The sequence below is a fragment of the Tupaia chinensis genome, unplaced genomic scaffold, assembly GCF_000334495.1.
Source record: "Tupaia chinensis unplaced genomic scaffold, TupChi_1.0 Scaffold000458_2, whole genome shotgun sequence".
In the NCBI taxonomy this organism is placed as follows: Eukaryota; Metazoa; Chordata; class Mammalia; order Scandentia; family Tupaiidae; genus Tupaia; species Tupaia belangeri.
The window spans coordinates 1464177-1478917 of NW_006159967.1; the positions used below are offsets into that span (position 1 = coordinate 1464177).

At 42.1% G+C, this 14741-nt stretch overlaps 1 pseudogene; it reads right to left on the bottom strand.

The window, feature by feature from the left end:
- Window positions 1-11265: 11265 nt before the first annotated feature.
- Window positions 11266-14495, bottom strand: LOC102471163 (pre-mRNA-splicing factor CWC22 homolog pseudogene; annotated as a pseudogene).
- Between the last annotated feature and the right edge of the window lie 246 nt (window positions 14496-14741).

Consider the following 14741-nt stretch of genomic DNA (forward strand, 5'->3'; position numbering starts at 1 on the left):
GAGAATGGAGGAGAAGGGATTGCGGCATGACCATCCCCTCTGGGGGGTGATTTCTCACTTTCTATCTCTCTGTCTCTCTCTGTCTGTCTGGCGGGCGCACATGCCCTATAGTGAAAAACCTCTCAAAAAAAAAAAAAAAGAACCAAGGGGAGACTGAGAAAGCAAAAGGAGAGATCCATCACAGTGATCCAGTGAGAGATGCCAAGAGCTTGTGCTAGCATGGAGATTGTGGTGATGGCAGGCAGCGGACTGATTTGACAAGTAAAATGTTTTGAAAGTAAATCAAGACCTCCTGAGGGATGGACAGAGGGTGAGGAGAAGACGTCAAGAAGATGTCAAGGTTTCTGGTAAACCTAGCTGGATGGAGGGAGAAGACCTTCTTTGAGAGATCTAAATAAGTAGTTGGACATGAACTTCTGGTGCTCAAAGAACATAGACTATGATTCTTGGAGTCATTGATAAGTAGGTGGAGTGAAGTGGGAGCCTGGATGAGACTGCTTAGGGAGAGGGTAGAAAATATGAAACCTAGAGGCCCTCAGCTTCATGCACTCTCTCATGCAATGACCAGAGAGAGAAAGGTAAGTTTGTAAAGGTGCCTGAGAAGGAAGTGGCCAGATAATTAAAAAACAAGGAGAATGTGAAGCAGTTTCCAGGAGGAATGTGCTTATGGGGGGGAGGTAGGGTTCTTGTGCTCTTTCCAGCTGAAATACCAGGTAATGTGAGGAATGGAGATTGTCCATGGGACTCAGGAACATGAGACTGTGTTTATTTCCTAGGTTTCCATAACAAATGCCCACAAACCGAGAGGCTTAAAACAGAATTTTATTCTCTTGCAATTCTGGAGACAATAAGTCTGAAATCAAGCTTTTGGGAGAATCCTTTCTTGTCTTTGCCAACTTCTAACAGTTGCCAGTAATTCTTGCTGTTTCTTAGCTGGGAGGTTTATCACTCCATTCTCTGCCTCCATCTTCACGTGCCTTCTCTCTTATGTACCTGCGTGTCTGTGTCTAAATTTGACAAATTCGACACAAGCTACATTAGATAGGACTCACTCGATGACCTCCTATTAACTTGATTACATCTGCAGAGAACCTACTTCCTAATAAGATCACATTCACAAATGCAGGGGTTAGAACTTAGGCACATCTTTTTGAGGGACTCAAGTCAACTCATAGCAGAAGTCATTAGTGACTTGGAGAGCTGTTTTTGTGGCAACATGAGGAAACAGTGTGCTAGAGCAGGGATCGAGAGGTAGACAGTGAAGGTTACCATAAAAAAGATACCTCCTGCGGGAACCAGCAGTTAGCGTAATGGCTTTGTCGCTGGACTCCCACGTAGTCGACCGCGGTTCGCATCCCGGACCCAGTGGCTTAAAACTCACGCCAGGTGCATGTGCGTACGTGCCCAAGATCCCAAGAGGAGAATGGAGGAGAAGGGATTGCTGCGTGGCCATCCCCCCGGGGGGTGATTTCTCGCTTTCTGTCTCTATATCTCTGTCTGTCTGGCGAGCACATGCGCCCTATAGCGAAAACCTCTCAAAAAAAAAAGAAAATGATAACTCCTGGGACCAGCAGTTGACGTAATGGCTATGTTGCTGGGCTCCCATGTAGTTGACCGTGGTTCAAGTCCTGGACCTGGTGGCTTAAACTCAACGCTGGGTGTGTGTACATGCGTGCCCAAGATCCCGAGAGGAGAATGGAAGAGAAGGGATTGTGGAGTGGCCATCTCCCCTGGGGGGTGATTTCTCACTTTCTGTCTCTGTCTTTCTGACAAATGCACTCGCCCAAAAAACCTCTCTCAAAAAAAAAAAAAAAAAAAAAAAGGACAACTCCTTAAAGAAATTTGACTGCCTGGAAATCGTGTCCATTTAGACCTTTAGGTGACTTGGAGCTCTTGTGAAATTCTAAGGTGATAAGGCACAGAAAGACTTTGTAGACTCTAAAAACGGTAAGGGATTGAAGTGATTGTGATGGTGTGGTTTTAGGATGGATGTGATTGTGATGCATGTTTGGATATATGTGTGTGCAGGATATCTAGTTATAACACCAGGATTTGGAGCCTCTTTCTCCTGGAGCCTTCTGACTCACCTAGACAGCAGTGAAGGCCCCTTGCTGAGAAGGCCTGGCTTCCTTGCTGCACTCTGAGAGCACTTTGGCTGGAGGAACTGTGTGCATGATCGTGTGGCATAGTGCTCAGCTATCCTTGCCTGTAAGAGGTTTCATATCAGTCCAGTGTCCTACGTAACTCCGTTTTGGAGCCTCCGATGTAAGCAGAGATGTTGGAGTCTAGAGCCTTTGGTTCTTGTATGCCATTCAGGAGCCTCTAGGAGTGTCTTTGTTTAGGAACCTGGTCCAATGTCTGTCACCAGGGCAGGCCTCTGGCAGCCAAGACCCAAGACCTTCTGTGGATGGCCAAGGAGGATGATACTTTATCACAGGGGCTGGGGAAACTGGCCTGGGGACAGTACAGCTGAGCAAGCTGAGGGCAGGCAGGAGCCACAGCCTGAGGAGTACCTGGGGAGTCCCCTGCAGAATGGAGCACAGCTGTGGCGATGGGGCTGCAGGCAGCAGGCAGCAGGCAGCACAGTAAGTCAGGCAGGCAGACAGCTGTGGCGGACTCTGTGAGGAAGGGCAGACCGTCCTCCCGAGAGGAGGAGCTGCTTGGCTGCAGGGGCTTAGGTGCCAGAAATGATTAATTTACTTCTTGCTGAATTTGTCAGGTGTCGGGGCCAGGCTGGGGTTGGTGGTTGGGGAGGTGCTGGGGCTGAGAGGCTGCAGCAGGGAGATTGGGTAGCAGAGACTCCTGGTGGGGCCCCCTGACCTGGAAAGGACAGGGGGTGCTGAGCAGGGTGTCTTAACAGGAAGAGACACTCCCTTGGAAACAGATCTTTGGTGCATATGAATCACACTGAGATCTCCTTAAAATGCAGATTTGGATACATTAACTCTGGAGTAGGGCAAGAGGTGTCTGCATTTCTAAAAAGTTCCCAGGTGATGCCTACAGGCTGCTACTGTTCCAGAAGCCACACTTTGGGAAGAAAAGTGGGAAAATGGGATTATTTGTCAGTATTCAGGGGACTCTCATGGCATTCAACTGCAGGGGCTGCCACTGAGTTTCCCAGAAACTGGGAGTGGTCGGCACTGGTAGCTCCTCTCTCTGGAGCCACGCGGTCTCTAGTCTGTACACCTGCTCTCTCTCCTCTAGACTGGCTTCCTCTGTAAGCCTTTGTAATTTGGCTGGCACTGCCTTTGGCTGTCCATAATTCAAGAACTCTGACCCCAAGCTTATAGCTTCAGTGCCCAACTTTACTGGGCTGTAGCTTTTTTCCTTTTTCTTTTTTTTTCTCCTTCTTCAGACATTTTTCCTCAGAGATTTTTTTTTTTTAAGACAGATTGTTGCTAGAGGTTGTGTGTACTTGCCAGCGAGACAGAGAAATACAGAGAGACAAAGTGAAAAATTACTCCCCAGGGAGGATGACCATACCATAATCCCTTCTCCTCCATTCTCAGGATCTTGGGCACACATGCACACATGTCCAGTGTGAGTTTTAAGCTGCTGGGTCCAGGACTTGAACGGCAGTTGACTACATGGGAATCCAGAAATGTAGTCATTATGCCATCTGCTGGTCCTCTCTCTGAGACTTTTATTAACTCAGCTTAGTCAGGTAGCCAATCTCAGTTCAAGCAGTTGGGCTGAGGGGCCAACAAGCAATGCTACTAGGGGACACTTTTTTTTTTTTTTTTGGAGAGGTTATTTTTTGTTGTTGTTGTTTTTTATTTATTTTTTAATTTTTTTTGCTATAGGGTGCGTGCGCTTGCCAGACAGATAGAGAGAGACAGAGAGACAGAAAGCGAGAAATCACCCCCCAGGGGGGATGGCCACGCTGCAATCCCTTCTCCTCTATTCTTCTCACGCACACATGCCCGGCTTGAGTTTTAAGCCACCGGGTTCAGGACGCGAACCGCAGTCGACTACGTGGGAGTCCAACGACATAGCCATTATGCTAACTGCTGGTCCCAAGGGGACACTTTCATACCAGGTTATGGGACCTCATTCAATGGGAAGACTCAGGGAGAAGGACGGAGAGGAAATGCAGCCCTGATGAACCTTAAAGAACATGATTAGAAAGAAACTTTTTAAATATTTTAAAGTTTATCACTTTCATGAGTGAGACAGACTCCTGGGACTGCATTCCAACCCCAGCCTCAGCTAGCCCCAGATTATGGGCACGTGGGTGCCTGCAATACTCTAGGAGGTCTCTGGACATATACCTGGAACCTTCCTGTGTGGGTCAAGCGTCACAGAGCACCGCACATCATAAAGGGACCGGAGGGGATGAAGAGAGAAAAGCCCAGTGGATGGGGACAAATTGAGAGAAAGGGAAGGAAAGAGCATGAGATGGGGCTGTTTGTTCATTGGTTCAGCTGCTTCTAGGCTAGAGGACTGTGTTGCTGAAGCCCAGAATCAATGACTCAGACACCTGTTGTGGGTGCAGGAGGTTGTGTGTGTGTGTGTGTGTGTGTGTAGCCTTAAAATGTTTAAAATATATTTTAATAGAGAAATAATCATTGTACATATTTATGGAATGTGATGTGATATTTTAAATACATGTATACAATGTGTAGTGATCAAATCAGGTTAATTAGCACATCCATCACCTCAAACATTCAATATTTCTTTCTTCTGGGAACATTCAAAATCCTCTCTTCTAGCTATTTTGAAATAAATGATAAATTGATGTTACATGTAGTTACCCTACAGTGTTATCGAGCAGTAGAATTTATTCTTTGTATGTAGCTATCATTTGTATTCATCAACCAGTGTCTTCCAGTTCCCTTCCCTTCTATCCTTCCTTTTTAGTAACCACTATTCTACTTTCCACTTCTTTTGAGAGAGAGATTTTTGCTATAGGCCACTGTGCTTGCTGCAGAGATAGATAGATAGGTAGATAGATAGATAGAGAGAGAGAGAGAGAGAGACAGAAAGGGAGAAATCACCCCCAAGGAGGATGGCCATGCCACAATCCCCTCTCCTTCATTCTCCTCCTGGGATCTTGGGCACATACACACATATGCCTGGCATGAGTTTGAAGCCACTGGGTCTGTGTCCCGGCCCGCAGGACAATCGAGCAGGATGCCTGAGTGAGAGAGCAGAGGTCTGGAACCAGCGTAGCATCACAGCACGGGAGCGACACCGTTTCACAACTCAAGTTGGTATGCAGTCGCTTGTTTATTGAGGGCCAGAGAACATTCTTATATACACAGGGTAGGCAAAGGGGGTGGGAATTGTCGCAGACCTGACTGAGGACTTGCCTGAATGAGGAAGTCTCAGGGTGAATTGTCTACTCCCGGAACAAGGATACTTGAAGGTCCTTGTATGAAGGTCATGTCAGCCATTTTGGTGCATGTGGCTCCCCACAGGTCTGGGTCTCAAACTGTGGTCGACCATGTGGGCGTCCAGCGACATAACTGCTGTGCTATCTGCTGGTCCCAACTCTCCACTTTTTTAAGATAAACTTTTCTTTTTTTTGCTTTCACATGTGAGCAAGAACATGTAGCATTTATCCTTCTATAACTGGCTTATTTCACTCCAGACTCAACCTATGCTGCCACAAATGACAAGAATTTATTCTTTTTTATAAATAGTATTCTGTGTGTATGTGTGTGTGTGTGTGTGTGTGTGTATCACTTTTTTTTAATCCCTTCATCTGTTAATGGTTTTTAGGTTAATTTAATGCTTTGGCTATTTTGAATAGTGTTATAATAAATGTGGGAGTGCAGCAATCTCTTGATGTACTGATTTTCTTTCCTTTGGCTATACACCCAGTAGTAGGATTACTGGGTCATGTGGTAGTTCTAGTTTTAGTTTTTTTGTGTAACTTCCATACTGTTTTTTTGCAGTAATTGTACTAATGTAGAATTCTTTTTTCTTTTTTCTTTCTTTTCTTTTTTTTTGAGAGAGATTTTTGCTATAGGGCACCTTTGCTCATCAGAAAGACAGACAGAGATAGAGAGACAGAAAACGAGATATCACTCCCCAGGGGGGTTGGCCACTCTGCAATCCCTTCTCCTCCATTTTCCCTCGGGATCTTGGGCACGCACACACATGTGCCCAGCATGAGTTTAAGCCACAGGATTCAGGACTTGAACTGCAGTCAAATACATGGGAATCCAGCGATGTAGCCTTAAGCCATCTGCTGGTCCCACTAATGTAGAATTCTACCAACAGTATATGAGCATTTCTTTCTCTACTTCACCAAAATTTGTTATTGTTATTTTGTTATCTTTTTGATAATATCTATTTTACCTGGGGTGGGGTGATATTTCATTGTGGTTTTGATTTGCATTTCTCTGATGATTAACAATGCTGATCATTTTTTCATATACTTCTTGGTCACTTGTATATCTTCTTTTGTGAAATGTCTGTTCAGATCACAAATATTTTATATTGAGATTTTAAAAAAGTTTATTTATTTATTTTGTGAGAGTGAGAGAGAGGGAGAGAGATACTTCTAAGAGTTTTCATGGTGCAATACCCACCAGCCTCAGCCAGCCAAGTTCACAGGCATGTCCACATCTTCCTGGCATGTACAGGGAATGCTCAGACATGAATCCAGTAACATCCCATGTGACTTCAGCATTGCACAGCATTGGGTTACCACTGTGCCACCATAGCTTATAGCTTGCCACTTGTTTTCTTCTAGTAGTGTCATGGTTTTGGTTCTGATATTTAAGTTTTAATTCATTTTGAATTGATTTTTGCTATATTAAGATATGGGAGGAGGATCTACTTTTTTTTCTTCTGCATGTAGATACGCATTTCCCAGCACCATTTATTGAAGAGACTATCCTTTCACTTATGTATGTTGCCATTTTGGTTATAATGGCTTATCGTATATTTTGAAGTTAGACAGCGTGATGCTTCCAAAGTTGTTCTTTTTATTCAGGATTGTTTTGGCTATTCATGGTCGTTTGTGGTTTGAGACAAATTTTAAGATAGCTTTTTTATTTCTGTGGAGAATACCACTGTTATTTGGATAGGGATTACATTTTATCTGTGGCTTGTTTTGGGTAGTAAGGTTCTTTTAACAATGTTGTAGTCTTCCAATCCATGCACATGGGATGCCTTTTCATTTTGTGTGTCTTCTTTGATCTCTTTCATCAGTGCTTTAGTTTTCATTTAGAGCTCTTTCATCTCCTTGGTTACACTTGCTCCAAGGTATTTTACTTTTTTAGTAGCAATTATAAATGAGATTGCTCTCTTGATTTCTTTTCAGCAGTTTATTACTAGTGTATGGAAATGCTACTGATTTTTGTATGCTAATTTTGTATCCTGTAACTTTACTAAAAATTTTAAAACTGCTATAAGAGTTTTTTGATGGAGCCTTTAGATTTTCCTACATATAAGATCATGTCATTTGCAAAGAGGGACAATTTGACTGATTCTTTTCCAATGTAGACATCTCTTTATTATGGGTTACATTTAAATGACAGCAATAGGGACTGGAGATGGGGCAGGGTCATGGCTCATAGATCTTTGACCGTTAGACCTAAAAATCTACAGATAAGGAAACAAAATGTACAGAGAGTCTGACCCACTCAAGGTTAAACTCGTAGCTGGTAGCTAAGCCAGCCAGAATGCCAGCGTTCAGACACCCAGCCCTGAGCTTTTCCAAAAACTGAGGGGACTCTTAAGAATACATAATGCTTACAGGGTTTTTGTTCACAAAGAAGTAAGTTTGCAAAGCAGTTGTGGAGGACTCTCTGAAGAAGGGCAAACAGTCCCCCAGGGGGAGGAGCTTGTTGCTGCAGGAGCTCTGTTGCCAGCAATTATTAATTCACTCCTGCTGGATCTGTCTTGGGGGCCTCCCGCACACAATAACATTAGGAGTGTTGGCAGCTGTGGAGGGAGAAGCCCTGCTCTCTCGAAGGAGGAAGGTGGGACTCCTTCAAGGTTGTACTCCTCCCCACTCCCACTCTTGGGAGAAATGATCAGTGCTGCTGGGCCTGGAATCAGGCTGCTGAGGACGCAGTGTTCCGGGAATGGTGGCAGATCTTGGAGAAGGGACAGAAGCTGGGCCAAGAGACTGGAACTTATGCAAATCAGGCCTGAGGATGGTTCAAGGAGGGGGCAGTCCTTGCTTATGCTTTCCCCTTTAATGTACCCAGGGCTAGACATCTCAGGAGGAAGAAAGATGAAATTCTCAGGGGGAAATGTAGCTTTCATCCTCAATGCTAAGCTTGCTTAAGAGGCGGGTATATACGGGTATGTGTGAGGAGGGCAGTGAGCCCTCTTTTTTTCTCAAGCTTTTTCTTGCTAAAATAGTCCATATGTCCAAATGCCTTTGGGGCAGAGTTTTAGCAGAAAGAAAACTTGGTGGTTAAGGAAGCAGGAGAATTGGGTTAATGGTTGCATTAGGTCTGGGAGCAGTTGAGCAATTCTTTTGAGGTCTGAAGGTCTCCAGAACTTTCTTTTTAAGGGCCAGTCCACTTGGAGCTACTGTATACTATTGTGCAGGTTGTGCACTGTATAGTTCCAGGGGCTGCCATTCTCACTGTGACTAGAAAGACCCCAGCGACAGACTTATTTTGTGTAGGTTATTCAATTAGGGATGAGCAACGGTGAAACCAAAATTTAGATAGCAGCTTCCACTCCTCTTTTAGTGCTTCCCTTCTCTCATTTGGAAACCCATTTTCTTGTAGCCACCTAGCCGAAGTTCTCTATTCCCCCAGTTTAACATTTTCCCTTCCTTTTCTCCAGCAAGTCATTTCACTCCCTGATTCTCCTCGCATAACTGACTGTCATAGAGGAAATCAGTCTGACAAACAATATGGTAAAGAAAACACAGAATAATAGAATCAAAGAGTTAGGGAGGTCCTGGGAGACCATCTTGACAAGAGAGTACAAACTCTAAGCCAAGGATTTTGATTTATTTCTTAAATTCAAACATGAAGTCCTTTCATTAGGGTGTGTATTTTCTATTTCTCTGAAACCTCATGATTTTCTATTATTTCACAACTGCCTGCTTAAATCAGTTATGTTACCTGTCTGCCTTGTGGCAGGCACTTCTGAATTTATTACCCCACCCCCACCCCCAAAGCCAATGCCCTCACTTTATTTTTTGAAAAGAATTATTTATTTAATTTTACTTATTATTCTTTTCTTTTCTTTTCTTTTTTTTAAATTTAATTTTCTATAGGGCACATGTGTTCGCTAGAGAGAAAGAGTGAAAGCAAACCACCAATTCTCAAACCACAATCAGCCATGTGGGAGTCCAGTGCCTTAACCACCATGCCACCTGCTGGCCCCAATGCCCTCGCTTTAAAGATTAGGAAACTGAGGTCCAAAGAAGTGGCCTCACTGCTGTACTTTCTTAATATATTCAATCACCAAGGAATTTTGGCTGTTTAAAAGATGGGCACTCGAGAGGAGACTCTGAATAATTAATCTCAAAGGAGGAGAGATGGCCTAAGGTCACAGTTTATTTGCTGGCAGGACTCCCTAAGTCGTTTGTTCTTGTTTTCCCCAATGGTAAAATTAGAGTATTGGGTCTCAGAAATTCTTTTCAATGCCTTCATCCTCTGATTTCCTCCCCAGAGAAGGTGGAAACATTCCACTAGCAAAGTTAATGACTAGAATATCTCAGGGTCTCTTAGGAGTTCACCTCTCAGCAAAGTGTATACACCATAAATAACTTGATTAAAGCACATTAGAATCATATTCCTTGTTGTCTGATAGTTAATATCTGAGAAACCGAAACTGCTTGGATGGATTGCTGTATGATTCCTCTAGTTTAGGTAAGATGGCCTAAAGAATTGGATTGACCCTTTATTAGTCACCAAAAAGGCTGGCTTTTCATCTTGGCTATTATCAGCATATGACATAACTTGTGCAAAGGTCTACAGTCTGCATTATAGGTGTGCAGTAAAGGACATGGCTGTCTTCTGTCCTTGGTTGTTGGAGTTAGCCTCTAAACTCTTGGGGTTTCCCACGTGTTAGTGATGTCTTTGGTATAGTATTTATCATGGGTACCCTGGACCATACTTTCCAGTTTGTGGGGATGAAATGATTCAATGTAGATTAATTATGTCAGGAAAATAAAGTGTATTATTAAAAGTTTAGGGCTTTGGGTCAGTAATTTCAGATCAACCTCTGGGAAGGAGTAAGGAGCAGGGATTGAGTTCAGTCACATAGCTATGATTCAATTAATCATAGCTTATGTAATGAAATCCCAGTAAAAACCTTAGACACCAGAGTTTGGGTGAACTTTCCTGGTTGGGACTATTCTTGTGCAAACACAGTGCTACATACTGATGTACTGGGAGAATGATATGTACTTGATGACTATTGAAACTGTGTCTGGTACCCTCTCAGATCTCGTAGTATATGTCTTTCCTCTTGGCTGGTAATGATTTGTATCGTTTTGCTATAATAAAACTATAATCACAAGTGAAGTGCTTTCCTGGGTCTTGTGAGACATTCTAGAAAATTATTAAACCTAAGAAGAAAGTGAGAACCCTCCAATTTGTAGTCGGCTGGTCAAGAGTGGAGACAGCTGGTGACCTCTGACCTCACAGCTGGTAAACTCAGTCATGCAAAGAACTGGGCCTTTACCTGTGATGGGACCAACTCTGGGAAGTAGGAAAAAGAAAAGGTAAGAAGCAAGGTTGCATGAAAAGTCCTGGTAGGTAGACAGAAGAAAGCCCAAGGACCATTCCTTTCAAAATTCAAGACATGCTTTTCCACATCTGTGTCTCTCTCCATCCCTGTCTTGACTTCAATTCTCGATTTTGAAAAAAGCTACAGATTCTATTCATGGTCTCACTCAAAGCCTTTAAAATGAGCAAAATTGATCCATAGCATGGGACCTGGAGCAAACTGCATGAATTTGAATCCTGACTTCACCATTAACCAGCTGTGTCCCTCTGGGCAATTACTTAAGGTCTATGCCTGTTTTTTCATGCAAGAATTGGGAATAATTCCAATTTTTAAATTTTTTTTTTTTAGCATTTGATCATTTTATTTACTAAATATAAGCAGGACTTTCATCCCTTTCTGGTGAAAATTTTCTTTTCAAATACTTTTATGTGGAGGTCTGGAGATGCATCAGTTATAAAACATGGTGATGTTAAAACAGTTTAAAGTTTACAAATACAAACCAGTACTTTATACAAGAATTCTATATAAATTTCATCAATTGATATAAAAAATACCTTATTTCAAATGAATACAAGGCATGTCCAGTTTCTATCGTGACTTATGGAATTAGTTTTGCTTTGCTGAAGACCTTTCTCTTCATCGATCCGGATTTGTCTTTGATTCTCTGGATTGCTCAGAGTATCTATTAGATTTTTCCCATCATCTGTCAGCACCATTCTGATACTTATTTTCATCACTTCTAGAACCTGAATGTTTTCTATTCCTTTTCTCTGACTTTGAGCTATCTTTTCTTCTAATATTTTCATTGTCCTTATTTCAGTGCCTATGTTTCTCTTTTTCGGAAAAATAATTTCTCCTCTCTCCCCTCTTCTTTTGAGAATAATGATGCTTGTTTTCTAAGTCAATATGCATTGCTTGCTTGGTCCCTATCATTCACAACTCTACTGTAACTGTTTTGTTCAAAAGGAACACCTCTGTCTGATGAGTATTTTGTTACTGGATCTCTCCAATTCGTATCACTTGAATTTTGACCTCTGTGTTTTTCTGATCTTTATTTCTCAGTCCTTTTTTCCTGGTACCTTTGTTTTGGTCTTCTTTCTTCTTGTTTCCTATATTTGTTTGTTGGTTCCTGATCAATTCATCTACTTCTTTACTTCTGGTCTTCCCTTGTCCTTTCTTTCTTACATCTTTAGCTGAGGCAGTGCTATGACTGCTGTTAGAGGAAAAATTGCTCTTTTTCCTGGATCACTCCGAACTGCAACTCCTACAACTACTGTAGGAATCAGAGTCAGAGGAGTCAGACTCTGAAGAGGAGGATGCTGAAGAAGAAGAGGATGGGGAGGATTTCTTTTGCTCAACCTCTGGTTTCTGTGCCATAATGACCTTTGGTGTATTTTTGAGATGCTCACACAATTCATCCATTAAACCTCCAAGACCTATAGAGGTAAAGAAGTTGGTGGCAAATCAAGTGTTTCTTGGATTATCTTGGGGTAACAATCTTTCAAAGAATGGCTGAAGGGTTTCATCCTTTAGTCTTGCATTTTTAGGAATACCCACGTATTCACACAGCTCCTGGAAAAATATTTTGACAAAAATCCTACTAGATGTTGTAGTTGTTTCTTCACTCAGTTTGATACATTAAAGAACACTCCATGGAAACGAATCAGTGTATAAGAGGTGAGCAAACACCTTAGCAACATTTCTCAATTTGTTTGTTTCCAATCAGTGAATGATATCATACTGTTCCTTGAATATACTTTCAAAGGATTCCATGTATTCTTTTTTTAGCATGCAAAATTGCCCAGCTAGCAGGCCAAAAATTTTTCTCATATGTCCTCTGTTGGGCATAGAAATCAAGTATCAAGTTGCAGAGTTCTTTTGTTTGACCTTTGGGAAACTCCATTTTCAGCAATTGGTGAGCACATTCTTCAAAATCTAAACTTGACTGAACAGTAAGATAAATTGTACATTGAAATGAAACCAGATTAATTTCAGTTTTGTCACAAATTGTTACTTTCTGTCCTTCATCTTCTTCTCCCTCTTCCTCTTCACTACTTCCAGCATCTTGGTATTATTTGAGTCACTGTTTCCTTCATCAAGAATTTCTTCTTAATAGCTTTGTATTTCCCTTCATTTTATATAAAGTTAGGGTCCATCTTGAAAACATTAAGAACATCACCTGGATTGTAGTCATCCTCCAAAGGCAGGATATGGATGAACTACTCATCTTCTTCTCCTAAGTCAAGTCCTTCTAGGGTGATTGGGTGGTCCTTGAATCCATCCTTCCACACAGCAAACATCACTTCAATCATGCATTGAACTCTTTTGTCAACTTCAGACTCACGCCGCAGAATGTTTTGAAGGCATTCAAATATTGCATTGATTCCTCTTGGTGACACCTGTTAACTTGAGGCTACATTCAACACTATCATCTTTTGGTCTTTCCAAGAATAAAGTGAGCATCTCTAAGTATAAAATGTCACGTGTCACATTTTAGTTAATAAGATGTGCCACAAATTTTGAAGCAGTCAGACAAAGTTGCTTATCATTTCTTCGATATCCTTTACGAAAATTAAGAATTAGCTTCTCAGGACCAGCAGTTAGCATAATGGCTCTGTCGCTGGACTCCCATATACTCAACTGTGGTTCAAGTCCTGGACCTGTTGGCTTAAACTCATGCCAGGTATGTGTACATGCGTGCCTAAGATTCCAAGATGAGAATGGAGGAGAAGGGATTGTGGTGTGGCCATTCTTCCTGGAGGGTGATTTCTTGCTTTCTATCTCTCTGTCTCTGTCTTTCTGGTGAGCACACGCAGCCTATAGCAAAAACCTCTCCAAGAGAAAAAAAAATTAGCTTCTTGAGGATTAATTATCCAATTTGTGGAAAATTTGAGTTGATAATTTCTACTAATGCTGCATAAACATGGGTGAATATTGGAGAAGTACTCAGTGCTTGCAAAATAGATCTGGACAGCAGGCCTCTTCCTCTAACTATATTTTCTTGGAGAAGCTCTTGAATGATAATACTTGTATTAAATACGTTGACTTTGTTGATAAGACCATTGATTAATTTCTTTAGGGCTTTCCATCTCATTTCTGGTATGATAAGCTGTTTTCATCTATCATCTGTTCTTGCATCATCCTGTGCTTTGCAGGAGGAATATATATTCCACCAGTGTGGGTGAGAAGAGGATCCAGCTCATCTTTCTTCTTCTTTGTGGTATGTTTATCTTGAGCAGGAGAACTCTGGGATACTGGTGGTTCTGGGCTTCTTCTCCCAGAAGATGGGGATTTTCAGAACCTTTTTTTTGGGAGAGATTTTTTTTTTTTTGCTATAGGGCGCATGCACTCGCTAGACAGACAGAGAGAAACATAGAGACAGAAAACGAGAAATCACCCCCCGGGGGGATGGTCACGCCGCAATCCCTTCTCCTCCATTCTCCTCTCGGGCTCTTGAGTATACACGCACACGTGCCTGGCGTGAGTTTTAAGTCACCGGGTCTGGGTTGCGAATTGCGGTCGACTACGTGGGAGTCCAGCGACATAGCCATTATGCTAACTGCTGGTTCCCGAGATTTTCAGAACCTTTTGATCCATTTCTCTTTCTATACATTTTTCTCGGACCCTACTTTGCGATGCCTTGTGATCATCATAAGAACATCCTCTTCTTGAATGTTCATAGTCTGACCTGCCATAATCAAAGTAGTCTCTGTCCTGGGGGATTGCTCTTGTTCTGAATACCTGTCTTCTGGAGAGAAGGTCCTCTGATATGAATGGTAGTTTTCTCTTCTATCATGACCAGAAGAATGTTTTATCTGTGTCAGAATACTTTTCATTTTCTGTTGCTAGCTGATGCAATAAACCAAAGACCCCTTGACTTGGTCCAAATAACAAGTATCTGATGGTTTGAATTCCTTAATAGTTTACTTTTTATCTGTAAACATCACCTAGAGCTCCATCAAGTTGCCATCAAGATAATCCCAATTCTAGCCTCTTTAGTTAAATGAGTAATTATATACAAAGACTTAAAAGTTGTCTAGAGCATGTGAAGACCTCTGTCAATTATTATTATTATTCTCCAT